Source organism: Pleurodeles waltl, chromosome 9 (assembly GCF_031143425.1).
Source record: "Pleurodeles waltl isolate 20211129_DDA chromosome 9, aPleWal1.hap1.20221129, whole genome shotgun sequence".
NCBI lineage: Eukaryota > Metazoa > Chordata > Amphibia > Caudata > Salamandridae > Pleurodeles > Pleurodeles waltl.
Window position 1 is genome coordinate 983618038 of NC_090448.1, and position 16687 is coordinate 983634724.

Consider the following 16687-nt stretch of genomic DNA (forward strand, 5'->3'; position numbering starts at 1 on the left):
ATATGCACACTGCTCACTACCAACCTGGAAAGTAGATTCCATATCTGAGGGTCGAGGCAGTTCAGAAAGCAACTGATTTCAGCACGCATGGGTGGTGCTTATATAGGGCCTCATGCATCACTTCCGGGGTGGAGAGACATTGGTGCAGAGCCTCAAGGTATCAGCTGCCTGCACAAAGGGGTACTGCTTAAGATTATACTGATTCAACCTGACACCTGGAGGAATATTCAGATGGTGAAGAGTCTGTACTTAGAGAGAGTCTCTTCCAGAAAGAGTGTTGCTTAAGGTAAGTAATTTGTTCTTTAGGTTTAAAAATAACTGGTTATTTTTTCCTTATTGCTTTTAGGCAGTCTCTTAAGACTGATGGAAAGGGGTGCCCTCCAACCACATATAGGCCCTCATAATGACATTGGCGGTAAATGCCACTTACAGCCTCGGTGACAGCCGCCAACATACTGCCGCGGTGGCGAATATCCATTCGCCTTATTATGACACAGGCACACCAATCCGACAGAATAATGCCACATACACAAATCCGCCAGACCAAAGGTCAGTGCTAAAGTGGTGGTACCAACACCCATACCGTTACGCCAACAAAACAACACCCACTACATCATGACGCACGAATCACCATGGCAGACATTCAACGGCGGCAAATCATTGGCGGTACACACTGGGGTGCTCAGAATGGACACCCAAATACTAAACTGCACAACATTGGCCAATACCAAAAACACACACCTGACACTCAAACACACACCACACCCACCCACCCACATCCCTTTATGAATACAAATCGTTGCCACCAGACTGACACCAAGACAACTGCGACAACTAGACACACACACCACATACACCCATACATCCCTCACGCACCCCACTATGAACACCCAACCAAATTACCCAACACCCACACACAATACCCATGTCCCCACAAAGGCACCCCGTTTCACAGATGAGGAGTTGAGGGTCACGGTGGAGGAAATAGTCAGTGTAGAGCTCAGCTGTTTGGAGCACAGGTATAGCAAATATCCATTGCAAGGAAGATGGAGCTATGGCGGAGAATCATGGACAGGGTGAACGCTGTGAGACAGCATCCAAAAATAAGGGACGACATCAGGAAGAGGTGGAACGACCTACGGGGGAAGGTACCTTCCATAGCAGGAAGGCACTAGCTCGCCATACAGAGGACTGGCGGTGGACCCCCACTTCCTCCTCAACAGCTCACAGCATGTTAGGAACAAGTCTTGGCAATACTGCATCCTGAGGGACTTACTGGAGTTGTCGGAGGACTGGACACTGGTGAGTCAGTATGTACTACTTATCACTCCCCATACCTGCATGCCATCTCACACCTTCACCCTCACTCCCATCACTTCACTCCATCCCACACACTGCACCTACACATATGACTAACCCCAATGCCCAGCTCTGCATGCAATATCAATGCATGGACAGCTCTCCCAGCCCTGCATGGACAACCATCACTAAAGCATGCATGGCATAGGGGAACTAACAATCCCTAGAATACATCAATATACACAAACCAAGGTGGCAGGGCAACAGCAACAATAGAGGGGAAGCTAGGGATGTACAATATGTCACAGGCATGAAGCATAATACATCACTTACATCCCCGCAGGTGCCCCAGCCAATGTCAGCAGAGAGGAGGTGCCATGACTATCCAGTCCCCCAACAGAAGATGCCCCCAGTGATGACAGTAACTCTGGAGTTCAGGATGTGGATCAACAACCTAGCACATCAGGGATCACTGGCCAGTCGGTCACCCCAGCCCACCCACAAAGCCTCCCCCATCAGTATCCAACACCACAGCACCATTCCAGCATCCCCACACCTCTGTCCCCAAGACACGTCAATCAGCAGTGTGCCCACCTGTAAAGGAACCCCATTCCACACCTCACACCCAAGACAATCAGGGACCTGGGGTCAGTGGCAGTGGGCACACCATTCAGGGGAGAGAGGCACAGGGGAACAGGGACACTGGGAGGACCGCTGTGTGCCAGGGGGAGTACAGGGCCAGGGAACTGACTTTCCAGGAGGCACTCACCAAGATCCTGAGTGCCTACCAAAAATCCCAGGACACGATGGGCCAGATCCTTGACAACATGCAGAACAAGCGGCTGCAGGAGGAAAACCATCAGGAGAATAGGGAGGACTTGCAGGCTCTCAACACCACCATGATCTCCATAGCAGGGGTGCTGGCAGACATGGCCAACATCATGAGGGAATCAACAGCACACTAACGGGCCCCTACCACTAGCCAGTCTATTGACCAGCCCACCACCTCCGTTGCAGCTAGAGGGCAGGAGATCCCACCACAGGACCCACAGGCACCAGCTCCCCTCCCCCTGCAGAAGGTGAACCACCCCGCAAACGTTCCCTGCGACCCAGACAGAAGCCAGAGACATTTGCCAAGACTATGACCACTGCCAGGAAATGAAACTCTCCTGATTGTTCCCCTTGTGTCCCACACTGTCACCTTGTCCACATTGAACTGACTTTGCTCCCCTTCATATGGCCCCTTGGACACTGCACCTGTGCTACAAACAGACTGGAACAATACCCTGGACTTTCCTCTACGTCACCCCATTCCGCTGCACTTTACCCTCAATTTTATAGCACTACAATAAACACCCTTGAATACAACTTAACTGATAGTATTTTATGTGTTGAGGATGTGCATTTAGGGGAACAGTCACATCTGGTGCGAATGATATGGACACTGTGATAGCATACAATTAATGACCTGTAACTGTCTGTAGTATTCACATCAGGACACTGTTGTCATATCACCAACATCTGTTAAATGACAAGCCATAGGTGACAGTAAGTTTAGATGCAAAGGAAGCGAAAGCCATTATGCCACAGTCACACAGATGAAATCAATATTCAGAGCAAAGATCAGTTCCATTGTCTCACCTGTGTGTCATTGGGAGTATTGACGTATAACTGATGTTCTGTTGTCCACATCCTCATCCTCTGCTTCCTCATCCTCACCGTCCTCAGGGTCCACTGCTGCCACAGGGGCATTTCCAGTCTCCTCCTCAAGCAGATAAGGCACATGTCGTCTGAGGGCCAGGTTGTGCAACACGCAGCATGCCACTACTATCTGGCAGACCTTTCCGGGTGAGTAGCACAGGGATCCACCTGTCAGATGGAGGCACCTGAACCTGGCCTTCAGGAGGCCGAAGGTCTTTTCAGTTATTCTTCTGGTTCGCCCATGTGCCTTATTATAATGGTTCTCAGCCCCTGTCCTGGCATTCCTCACATGGGTCAGGAGCCACGATAGGTTTGGGAGGCCAGAGTCACCTCCAAATAGTGAGGGTCAAAATTTACCTTACAGCCTATGGGGATAACACCTGAAGGCATACACTGACATACAGTGGGTGGGGACTGACTCACCTATTAGCCACACCCTGTGCCTCCTTAGTTGGGACATCACATCATTTGGAATACTGCTATTCCTCAGGGCAAAGGCGCCATGCATCGACCTAGGATACTTGGCAGTGACGTTGGAGATGCACCTGTCTGCCAGGCACACCATTATTGAGCAGAAACTCTTCTGGCTCTTGAACACCTGTTCATTCTGGCGGTGGGATGAACACAATATGTGTACAGTCAATCGCCCCAATAACATTGCTGCACATGTGCTTCACCAGGGTAGACAGTACCCTTGCCAGCACAATTGAGAACACTGGCTGTGACATTCCTGCTGCCAAGCCTACTGTCACTTGGAGAGAACCAGTTGCGAGGAAATGGAGAACTGATAGCACTAGCACAAGAGGGGGATCCCAGTGGGATGACAGATGGCTGATATCAGGTCAGGTTCCAATTGGGCACACAGCTCTGCGATTGTAGCCCTGTCCTGTCTATAGGTGAGAATAATGTGCCTGTCCTCCAGCTTAGTCAATTCCACAAGGGGTCTGGTCACAGGTGTTTGTCTTCTCCTATTCATCCGCAGCAGGTATCTAAGGGACACAAGAGGGAGTAGGCTGTCACAATTTGAACAATGGAACCACCACCTGTGTACATGCAGCATCAATGTGATGGGACAGTGGGAATGGCAATGTATGTGCTATTTTAGGCAGTGACGCAATTATAGTTTATCTGATCGTTGTCCACCACCATGAAATGTTGACCGCCTGTCCTGTATCTTGGGACAGGTGGAAGCGAGGTAACTCTGCCGACGTTGGGCGTCGTGGCAGAAGGCGGTCTTGCCGCCGTGCAATTCCTCATTGGCTGATATGGGGCTCTAAGGAGTACAGTGGCCAATTGGGATCAGTGCGGACGGTGATGGTGTACACCGCCACGGACGTGACTGCCATTTTCTATCCAAATCCTCACTTGTTTCCTGACTTTCCACAGGTCAACACCTACACTGGGTGTGCTGCTCTGACCTGTGTCTGGAACCTACTATGGCTTGTGTGTCTGGGGTAAGGGCCCCTGCCTTCACTTCGGAGGAGTTGGAGCGACTGGTGGATGGGGTCCTACCCCAGTATGAACTTCTGTATGGGCCTCCAGACCAACAGGTGAGTACACCCTGTGCACAATGTATTTGGGAAGGATGCATGGGGATGTGTGTGCAACCATCGTGTCATGGGGTGGGTGGATGTCTGGTGGTAGTGTACATGGTGGGTGCCGGACGATGTGTGTGCCAATGGTGATGGAAACGGGATTGGTGGGCCATATGTGTGACAGGCTGGATTGTATGTGTAATGGTGTCCTCCTTTCTGCATTCCTTCAGCAGGTCAGTGCCCATCAAAAGAAGAGATTGTGGCGTGCCATCGCCAAGGACGTGCGGACCCTGGTGGTCTACAGCAGGCGGAGCACCCACTGCAGGAAACGATGGGAGTACCTAAGACGCTTGGCACGGAAGACTGCATAATCCCAGCTGGGCATGGCCTCCCAACGAGGAAGGGGTGCCTGTGGGAACCTGACCCCCCTGATAGCTTGCATACTGAAGGTGGCCTACCCAGAGCTGGACGGGTGCTTGAGGGCATCACAGCAGCCACAAGGGGGTGAGTTCATGGGTGTTACTACAATAAATGGTAGGTGGTATGGGATCCGGGTGCTGTGTGTGAGTTAGTGTGTGCCCTTTAATGCCAGGCCAGACATTGCAGCGTGATCCAGCTCAAGGGTAATGGGTGTATGGCAAATGCAGATAACCTAGCTTGTTTGCATTCCATCTCAGTCAGGGCTTTGTGGGTCCCAGGAGGTGTGCAGTTGGTGGCGTTTGGCCCTCAACTTGCTGTGGCATCTACCCAAATCAATGGCAGTGCAATGCATAGTGCTCAATCCTGATCCCTGTGTGTGACGGTGCTGTGTTTGCCAACTGTGATGTTGGTGCAGTAATTGATCCAGTGTTCCCTTTCTCTCTCTCTCCCCCCCTTTTTCTTTCTGTCATCCTGTCCATGTGTGCATCAGAATCATCTGGTGGAAGAGCAGGGGCACCGGCGACAGAGGGAGCTGCATCCTACAGGACCCAGGTGGCAGAGTCCACCGACGCCGAGGGAACCAGTGGGACGGAGGGCGAGGGGAGCACCATGGCAGAGACAGGAAGTGACAACACTGACTCAGATCCCTCCTCCGATTGAAGCTACCTGGTGGTGGCGGACAACTTTGTGACCACCCCATCTGCAGGTACAGCCGCCACCCCACACCAGCACTGCCCTCCCAGTAGCTGCGAGTTGCCCATGCCCGCTCACCCAGGAGGGTGGGCATCTCCTTCGCCCCAGGCCCCTTAGGCCCTGCCCCAGTGAGCCATGCTGCCCTGAGTAAGGAGGCTATGGACCTCCTGAGATCCATCTCTGTAGGGCAGTCAACCATTGTGAAAGCCACCCAGGGGCTGGCATCCCAGATGCAGCAATGCATTCCTGGAGGGCATCCACAGTGGATTGGCGGCCCAACAGAGATCGATTCAGGCTCTGGCCTCCTCTCTGATGGCAGCCATTGTCCCTGTTCCTACCGTCCCCCCTCCAACTACCACTTCCCAGCCTCCTCAACCCCAACCCATCCCATGCACACATACAGACGAGACATACAAGACAACACACAAGAGTGGCACAGTCAAACACATGCACCACACTTCAGCCCACTAGCACTCTCGCAAACGCAAGACAGTTGCACACACAACATCCACTGTCTCCACTGTCTCCCCCTCCTCCTCATTCTCCACCTCCCTCAGTCATGTCCACACTCACACCTGCATGCACTCCTTCAACATCCACCACCAGCATCACACCAAGCAGCACACACACCTCACTTGCAGACACCTCCACAACATCCATCCACACGTCCCCTGTGTCCTCTCCCACCCTGTCTGTCCCCCCTCCTAAAGGATGCAAACACAGGCACCCACCTCACATCAGCACAATCCCCATGCACCTGCACCCAAGTCCAGGAGACATACTCTTCCAACAACCCCTCCCTCAACCTCCATTCCCATCCCTCCTCCCTCATCCCGCCCCACCGTACCCAAAAAATGTTTCCTTGCCCAACTTGACCTCTTCCGTCCCTCCGTCCTGCCCATAAGAGCAGGGTCCCTACAGCCCAGCCCAGCACGGCACCTCAGCCAAACAGACCACGGGGACAGGTGAGGCAACTAGTTGTGGAGGCAAGACAGTGAAGGGTCCCATTCCACCAGCCAGGAAGGGGAAGTATCCCACTCCACTAGCCAGGAAGGGGAGGGAACTCTCACCTCCTGCCACGACAGAGAAGAATCCCTCACCTCCTGCAATGAAAGTGAAGAAGCCCTCACCTCCAGCTGAAACACAGCAGCCTTTGCCTCCAACTGAGGCTGCCCAGGAGGCACCTTCCGCAGCTGAGAAACAGCAGCCCTCGCCTCCAACGGAGGCTGCCCAGGAGGCACCTTCCACAGCTGAGACACAGAAGCCCTCACCTCCAACGGAGGCTGCCCAGAAGGCACATTCCACAGCTGAGACACAGCAGCCCTTGCCTCCAACGGAGGCTGCCCAGGAGGCACCTTCCACAGCTGAGACACAGCAGCCCTCACCTCCAGCAGAGGCTGGCAGGGTACCACCACCACCACCAGTGGTCACGGAGCCCTCACCTCCAGCTGAGACAGTGGAGCCCTCACCAACAGTAGCGGACATGTAGGCCACCCTCCAGGGACTGCTGTGCATGGAGCCCCCTCCAGAAGCAGTGGACAAGTCCCCCACCTCAGAGACTGTGACCTTGCACTCCCCAGCTTATTGTAATGGGCATGGAGCCCCCTCCAGAACCAGTGGGCAAGTTCCCGACTTTGGCTGATGTGCCCCCACCCCCTGAGGTGCCTTCCCACTTAAATAATGATGCCCCTGCACAGTTCTGTGAGGGTGTCATCAGGAACCGAGTTGGGCCTTGGACTGTGCCCTGTGGCCATGTGAGCCCTTAGTACTTTGGACTGGGCATTGGCCCTTTGTGGACAATTGTACATATCTGGTTCATGTGGTGGCTTTTGCCTTGCTAATACATTTTCAGTAGTTCTGAACTCTAGTCCTTGTATTATTATGCTGTGTGTCGTGTGCCATTGGTTTACGCCTGCAGCCGGTTGTGTGTATGGTGTGTGTGTGTGTGTATGGTGTGTGTTGTGCATGTGTGTGTGTCACTTTCCTTTTCCTCCCGCCCTCCCTGGTGTGCTAGGTGGCTGTGCTCACCTTCGTTTTCGTCGGCGTTAGTGTTCCAGGTAGAGCATGACGTAGAAGAGCATTGGAAAGACTTGCAGGTCCAGTTCCATGGCAGCATTGTTCTTCTCCGTGTCTCTGATGGTGAGTCTTTGGTCTTCTATGCAGTGTTTCCGCCAGGCTTTTGAAGGCGTTGGTTCTGCCCTGGAAATCGTGGCGGATTGCAGTGTCATGATGTGGTGGGCGATACCTTCCCTTCCGCCTGGCTGTTGATGGCTACAGCCGTGGTGAGTGGTGTTAATGCCCTGGCGGGTGGTGTGGTATATTTGCTGTCTATGGGAGTTCTCACCTCCATGGTCTTAGTTTGGCAGTAATTACTGCCAGCCTGTTGGCAGTTTTTCCCGCCACTTTATCACTCACTGCCAATGTCATAATGACCACCATAGTTTTCTCTGGCTCTGCCTTCCTGTGCATCATTTGTCTCTCTGTGTCTCCTCTGCACATTAGCATGTGTACTCTTTAATAGATCAAACTCAGAACAATATTTAAAGCTGAAGAATGAAACCAACATAACAGATTTAACTCTAATTCAGAAGTTGGGTTGCTTGTATGCTTTTGGCTACACATAGGGAGGGCAGCTACTACCCAGAGCCCTGTGCCCCTACCGTGCCCCCAGCCTAAGCACAATACACTTTCTTCTAAATATGCGATTTAAACATCAATACAGAAATCCAGTAATGTACATTTCAGTGTGTTGACACCGTGAGGTAGACCATAAAAAAACCACAAAGTTGTGTGTCTCAGAGAGAGTGTTTAATACCTTTATCTGTAACAGAAAGAAAACATGGAAAGGACAATTTAGAGTCTTCCCAAGGATTCACCATGACATATTTGTTCTTTTTGTCATAAGTACAGTTTTTTTTTTGATAATTGCTTCCCCCATTTTTCTCTTATGTCTCGCACCAAAGTTCTTGACCAGCTCCATTCCCAGTGGCTTCAGGCTGTAATAACTTCAGTCTTTCTTTGTCTTTCGCCTCCTCTGCATACCCAGCCTTTTCTGTCTACATATATTTTAGGAAAGTGGATATGATAAAGTAGCATGGAAGTGTAAATTCAAGCTGACAGTGATTTTTTTAATGGTTGTGTTGAGGCCCATTCATGGTGAAGATGTTAAAAGCTATACTTGGATTGATGGATGAGCATGGGACAAAACCAGTATACCCTGCCCAACAATACTAGATGACCATTGGGCTTATATGAGTAGTGCTGCACATCCCAGAATGTATTCACTGACCTCAGAGAAATATGGTATGGGTGTGCCTTTCTACATCCATGCCACTTCTGGAATGTTTATGTTTACTAAACAATAACCCCTAGTTAACGCAAGATCAGCACTTACAAATCTAAATATGTAGTTTGGAATGCTGGCACTAACCTGATCATGGTTGGGTAAATGCAGATATGTCACTGTGACTCACTCCTGTCAGAGCCTTAGGCATAAGGGTTGTCTATATTGGCTCTTACATCTGAATGGCTTTATGGAAGGCCAGTCGCAATTGAGCTTCTTTTTCTTAGTTGTGGAGCACAGTTCATACTACCTCTTGTATCTCTTCGATACTCCTAGTGATGACTCCAGCAGCATTTACACCCTCCTGCATTCTCTAGCATATCTACCTCCTGGTGACCTCTGTCACAGTCAGTTACCCCTTTTCAAATACCTGGTCATGGTTGTCTTCAAACTTGTCTTTCAATATCTCCATCTGTTGATAAATGAATTGCGGATTACTTTTGTGTGCACCCTTTTCACATTCTCCTTCCTGACCTGCCATTTCTGGCATTTGTTTACTTGGTTCTGGCTCAGCTTCTCTCCTGTGATCTTCTCTGGCCTGCCATGTGGAACGTGTGTCCAACTTCTTGCTGGCCATCATTCGTTGCCAGTGACACATTCGCAATTTGCAATCGCACACAATCAAAAATTAGGACTCAGTAAGTTACAATTGTGATTACTAATGAATCCCTACTTTGGCCTGATAGCCAAATGCAAATTGCAAATAGGTATTTGCACTTTGGTATTAATCAGCAATTACCATTTTACATTTTCATGTGTTGGTTTTTTTAGGCTCATCATGAGTAAAATGCAAGATATCTGTCAGAGTCATATCTCTCAATGCAAGGTAACTGAATAGGTAATAACAAAAACACGGAAGATACAATCAAAATTAATTGTGAAATATATGAGCAAAATACAATTTTAGTTAATTATTCTCCATACTTCCACAGTTTTTCTCTCATTCCATCAGCAACACCTGGTCTCCTAGATTCCATCTTGTCATGATTTTGAATCTCAACCCTCCTGTTTTGCTGACTTCGATTTTCTGGCCTAAGGACTCTTTGCTCTTTATCACTGCTTTCTCCTTCATACATAATAGTATTGACTTACACCCATTGGCATATTTAATTTACTCGTAAATCCTTAGTAAAGTTGCACTACCAGTGACCAGGGCCTGTAAATTAAATGCTACTAGTGGGCCTGCAGCACTGATTGGGCCATCCACTTATGTAATCTATTAAACATGCCTTGGGTCTGCCATTGTTCCCTAGGTGTGCAGTTTTGAACTGCCATTTTGAGCTGGCAAAGGAAACCTTTTGCCATGCCTAACCCTTCCTTTTTAATACATGTCAGCCCTAGGGTTGGCCTTGGACAGCCAGCTCAGATGGCAGGGTGCATCTATTTAAAAAGTTGGACGTGTACTTTTCAGTTTTACATGTCCTGATAATGAAAAACTCTTCATTTCGTTTGTCACGACTGCAAGGCCTACCTCTCCCATAGGAAAACAATGGAATTAAATTTAATAAGATATAATGTCCAAATGGGAACAGTTAATCAGTTTCTGTTTGGTGGCATGGGTGGTGCGTTGGACTTTTTCGCACTATTTTCTCTTAAATCTTTAAAATTGCATATCTCTGGTTCTACTGATTGGATTTTTGTAATTTTTTGTTTGATGTATTCATTGAATTTTGCTCTGTGTTTCTAAATTGGTGTGGGGTTTAAACTTTGCCTCTGAGTGAAGCCTGACTGCTCTGTGGTACGCTACCAGGGGATTGAGCACAGCTTAATTTGAGGTTTGCGTGTGCCTCACCCTGACAAGGATTGTGGTTGCTGCTTGAGTAGGGTTTCACTACTCTCAACAATTAACCCAATTTTTCACAACTTCCATTTCCTAGTTTTACTACCATTGTCTTGCCATCTTCACTGTCACTTCCACCTTTATTTTCCACTTGTCACCATCTTGGTTTCCTTCTCCCCTCCCTTAGGTTTATTTTTATTACCTTCTTCCAATCCTCTTTCTTTATGTGTCTTCTCATTACTACTTTACCTTAAGTTTATTTTGTTACTTCTCCTGTGTCTCGGGTCACCTCACGTTCTCACCTTAACTCTCCACTGATTCTATTTTGGCCTGGACCTTCCTCTCACAACTTTGCCAAGCTTTCTGTGGACCACCTTTTTCTTTCACCCTCTCTATCCTTCTCATTTCTTCTTGTCATATTTCTTCTATTCCTGGAATTGGGCAAGAAAATCAACCTTTCCTAGGTTTCCTTTATACACCCAGACAGAAAAACACTGGCAATAGCAAACAATTATATATGTGTGTGTGTGTGTGTGAAGAGAGGTTAATTGGACCGTATACAGTCTCTCAATTCATGAAACATGTAATATAAGAAGGACTTTCCAGGAAAAAGGGAACAGAATCTGTGCCTCCACCGACACCAGGGAACTCACTGGCTGGCTCAATACAGAGAAAATAAACTCCACAGGACACAACCAGGCTTTCGTTCTCCATGAAGCCTTGATTGTTTCTAGATAGGGTTTCATTTACCACAGATCTTCATGTGAACTTCTTTTTTGGTGGGTTTTGCACAATGTTGCAAGGTATGTCAAAAGGTGACATCCTAAAAATCACTTTATGATTGGATTATGGCTTTTCGAAGTCCTGGTGAATGGCATTGACTCTAGGGAGCCACCACAGGGAAGACACATGTTGACTGTTTAGGATTCTATGGATAATAGTGCCTAGGGAATCCATCACTGCTTTTAATCTTACCATTGAGTCTATCTACTAATAAAAACTCCACATTAGGGATTTCTATAGGTAATTTTAATCACCTGACTTCTTTTGGCCCAGTTTATTTATTATTATTCCTCTGGATGAAAAGAGAGCATCTTCATACGGGGAAATTCATTAGGCCAGACTAGCTTTTTGAACTTTGAAAAAAAGGTCTCTGTAAAGAGCTCCGTAAGGATGCCTGTTGGATATTGCATGCGCCGGCCCCACCCAATGAGGAGCATGCCCCAATGATGAAGCATGTCATTTTAGTGGGCAAGGGTTCCTCTATCCTAAAAGGGGGATGCACCTTAATTAGAGAATTGTCTCTTTTATAGCTTTGCAGATTGTCTGGTGACCACAAACAATTGGAAATAACACAGACACTTTTCAGGAAGACCATACTTGTGTTACAAATAGCAAAGAGTATACTGCCACAGCCGGCCAGAGACTGCTGCAAGATTGCTGGCCTAACCACCCCACAAGCAGCAGCACATCCAATGGTCTGTGTTGCCCATACTGTGTGTCTGATGTTGAAAGGATGCCAACCAAATTCACTGAAATAACCTGCTGCTAAAGCCAATGCATTTTGCCTCTGTGTTTAGGCCGCTCTCATTGGCTGCTAGACAATCAAAATAGCTGGGGACGGTTTGCACTTTCCTAGGCCTTTTGCTACCCAGGCAGGAACGTGTAGCCCAAAAATGAGCACTTAGAACACGCAGAGATAATAACATTTTGGATAAGAATAGATAGTGTGGAAACATTGAAAATCTCTCTTTTATGTAAAAAAGAGATATTGCAAAGCTAGCTATCCTGGGCCCAGGGAGTCAGAGCAAAGATTAAAACATGTGCCAGGGAATTAAAAATAAATTGTTGTAGAGGGCACCGATTTGATGTGAGTGATGCTGCTCAGAGTAGCATTAGAACTGGCTGGGAAAACCCAGCCAGGACGCTCCCAGGCAGACTGGAAGCCTGTGGTAGCTCTCTCCAGACCTGCAACTGTCTTCGGTGGGCCCTCTCCTTCATTTTCACTGTTCGCCTCCACATTATTCTCTCCCCCTTGTTAATCCAGAGTTTTTCTAACTCCTCTCTGCTTATTTCCTCTGTTTTATTCTTACTCTTGGTTCCCTGCTTTCATTTCCACTTTATCATAGTGATTTCTCCCACTCTTTACATGTTTATATTTACTGGCGGCTTCCTGATCCATATACAGCATGCGGTTTTATAATTTATTCATGGTTACTGTTTTGTATTTTATTTATTTTGTTATTTTTGATTGGATATGTTTATCAGTCTACTTGTTTGTAAAGCAGTCAAAAAAGCCCCAAGGTCATAACACTGGTATCTTTTTTTATAATAAGTACCTCTTCTGCCTGTTAGGGAAGCTTGGACTGCTGTCATGCCATGGCTGTGCTGCGTGGTTTTAGTGAAGCTTGGTAAAGTTTTTTTTTTACTATATATAAAGACAAAATGAGTCTCTTTGTCAATGCATGCCCTCCTTGCTTCTCTGTCCCGTTTTCTTTTAGTCTTCATTATGTTTGTTTCATTGCTAACATCTAGCGTTTTATGTTTTATCCAGTGTTTGGGTATGGAGGGCAAGGTCAATCACTTAAGTTAATGTTTAAGTTGTTAAAATATGCGAGAAGTCTGGATATGTACCCATTTGGACTTTTTTCACCCAAAGAAGCTATATAATTTTTTTTCTACCACTTCCAGAGTTCTGTCACGGTTCCAGGCGGTTCTGTCCAGACTCTGGATGGAGCACCCCTTGAGGTCACAGAATATCTCCCTATGGAGGAAGTGTACTGAAGCAAAAGAGCAGCTAAAGGCATACACCAGGAATGAAGAGCTATAGTAAGGCACAGAAACAGGATAGTGAAGGCAGAGCAACCTCAGTGCGAACAAATAGGGAACGGTTCAGTAATGGACAACCACACTGGGGTTACCACTAAGGTTGTACAAAGGTAAGGCTCAGAAATTCCCACAGCAACAGGAAACGTCAGCGCCTCTGTGCAGATCACTCTTGCAGATAGTCACCCTGCAAGCCCCATAGAAAGAAGGCAGCAGAAAGGATTCTGTCTCTGAACCCTTAGGGCACAAACAAGGATTGTACTCACATGCATGAGACAAGTCCTTATGGGTCCAGCTAGAGACACAGTGACAGTTCCTGGATAACAGCAATAGCACACTGTCACAGTTAGGCACTTAGGACTACATCCAACACTAGACAAAGGATGGGGCAGGAATTGCCTCCTGATAACCAGGAACCAACCCTAGTACAAAGGAAAACACTTTTACACTGTTGAGGTCTGATAGATACAATAACCCAAGAGGAAACAGAAACAGAAGGTACAAACTAGGAGGCAAAGCAGGAACAGGCCTGGAGAACAGGGAACAGGTTCAGGCTGAAGCAAAGCAGGAACAGGTCTGAAAAACAGCTAGCAGGCTCTGACTGAAGCAAGCAGAAACAGGACTGGGAAACAGAAAGCAGGCTCTGACTGAAGCAAGCAGGAACAGGGCTGGGTAACAGAGAGCAGGCTCCGGTTGATGCAAACAGGAACAGGACTGGCAAACATAGCAGGCTCTGGCTGGAGAAAGCAGGAGCAGGACTGGGAAACAGAGAGCAGGCTCTGACTGAAGCGAGCAGGAACAAGACTGGGAAACAGAGAGCAGGCTCTGATTGAAGCAAGCAAGAACAGGACTGAAACACCACAGGGAGCAGCTCTGTTTGGAGCAAGCAGGAACAGGACTGGAAAATAGGTAGCAGGCTCGGCTGGAGCGAACAGGACTGAACAACAGGGAGAAGGGTCAGGCTGAAGCAAAACAAGAACAGGACTGGAAAACAATCCAACAAGAGGTCTGGTATACAAAGGAAACAAACTCCAATACACGATGAGGAGCTTCAGGAAATGGCAGCTTATAAGCAGTTCCAGGCAGCAGCAAGCCCAGGGCAGAGTCACATGGCTGGGGGTGCACAAGAGTGATCACAGATGTGTGCAGTTCCAGTCTCTCGCAAGTCCTGGAGGAGAGAATCCAGTACAAAGGAACAGCAGGACTAGTCCCATGGGAAACAATGGATAGCAGAATCCAGAACTTACTGACTACCAGACAGTGCATTATGGGACATGAAGTCCATGGAAGCAAATGTAGGTCTTCAATAGCATATCATATTGAAAAAGGAAGCAAACAGGAGTCAGAAAGGAACTCTGGATGGGTGTTAATGGTGATTCCCAGGCTACAGATAGTCGGTCTACAGTGCCCGGCAGAGATAGGACAACAGAGTCATAACAAGTTCAGTATTAATGCACTCTCCAAATCGATATCTCATTGCGCTCCAAGGATATAATAAAAAATGTGTAGATATTACCAGCATGTCTGCTTAACTTGTTGCCTTTCTCAAATGGGCTTCCATAAATCCAAGAATGGTAACCAAAGAACTGTTGACCTGAATGTCCAAAGTCTTGAAATACCAAATACATGTGAGTTTTTCTAGGGGGTATGCTCTGCATGATCAACAGAATCACTGTTTAGTGGCCCAACTCACACATGCAAGGTACTTTTTTATTGTTATAAGTGTGAGAATTCTAGTTGGTGGAACTTTTGCTGTTGCCCACAAAAAAACAGAACGTTCCACCTCAGAAATGTGTTTTATGTTTGCAGGGGTAAGAAAAAGTGGTGGAATCAATCAATGCAAGCTACACCATGTAGGGTTCTCGTCTTGTTTTTTAGAAATGCTGGGGGTGCAAGGTTTCCATGAGTGCTGGTCGAATCTAGGCCTAAACACAGCAGCTACCCACATCCCACAAATCAACCTAATACCAAGTTTCTTTCTTGCACTTTACACAGTCGCCTTTCCTTTCCAGTGACGAAAGGCCCACTCACAATTATGGGGGCTCATTTTAAACAGAGATGTGTGAGAATGTAGGAGGGTAGGCTATTTGCTACTAATCATTAAAATGCTATATATTTTTGGCTTTCTGTTGTAGACCAGTGTGTCCCTAAAAACAGTTTTAAACTACCTCGGAATCACCTAGCATTATGGGTTATTCAGAACTTGGGATGGTACAAACAACCCTGCACTCAGATTAATGGAGACATAAAAAAAATCTTGAATTGAAACTGATTTCTATTAATTTGACTTTCATTATCAATTCATGCAAGGTTAGTCACAGTGAAAAAAAATCTAAGACCATGGCTTAATTGTTGGCTCTCTGTAAAGTGAACTTTCAAACAAACTGTGTACACTATACATCTCTTCTAGTGTCGGACAGACGTAATGGTATGCTGTGTTCTGGAGACGGACCTAGGACGGCCAACAGAATCCTTTGCAGACCTTCCATTTAGTGTGTGAATTCACATATAACATCTCACACACATATCAGTAAGGTGGTCCGGAAGTGAGTTTGCGGATGACCAGGATGAAATAGGCACTAGCAAACTCCCTCCCACTATTGAAAGGACATGGTCTGTCATAAGAGGGGGACAAACAAATGGCTCTGATCCTGGGGCCAAAAACTCTAGGACACAATTGTATGATGTAAATATACATCATAAGAGTAATAAATGGGGCAGCACGAGCACTTCATAACAGCTATGTCCTTCAGAGGGACGGTTGCATCTTTCCTAAGAAGGAACTTCATGTTTACATGCAGCAGTTCTAGAACATCTAAGCAGGACTGCCGTAATTTCAGTGGGCATTCTCAATACACCATAGCAGTGCCACTATAATTTGACCACACTGACACTTTTTAGAATGGAGGCTATTATTGTAGCAGGGCAGTATCAGGACATTTCAGCATGGAAAATACTTTCAAACTGAGAGTCAGAGCTTCCCAGCAGAGCTCATATATTCTCAGTGGAATAGTAGTAGGACTTATCATGTGAATTGTTACTCTTAATTCAAAGTTGTTGTTCTTTTATAGCATATGTCTGATAGCTACC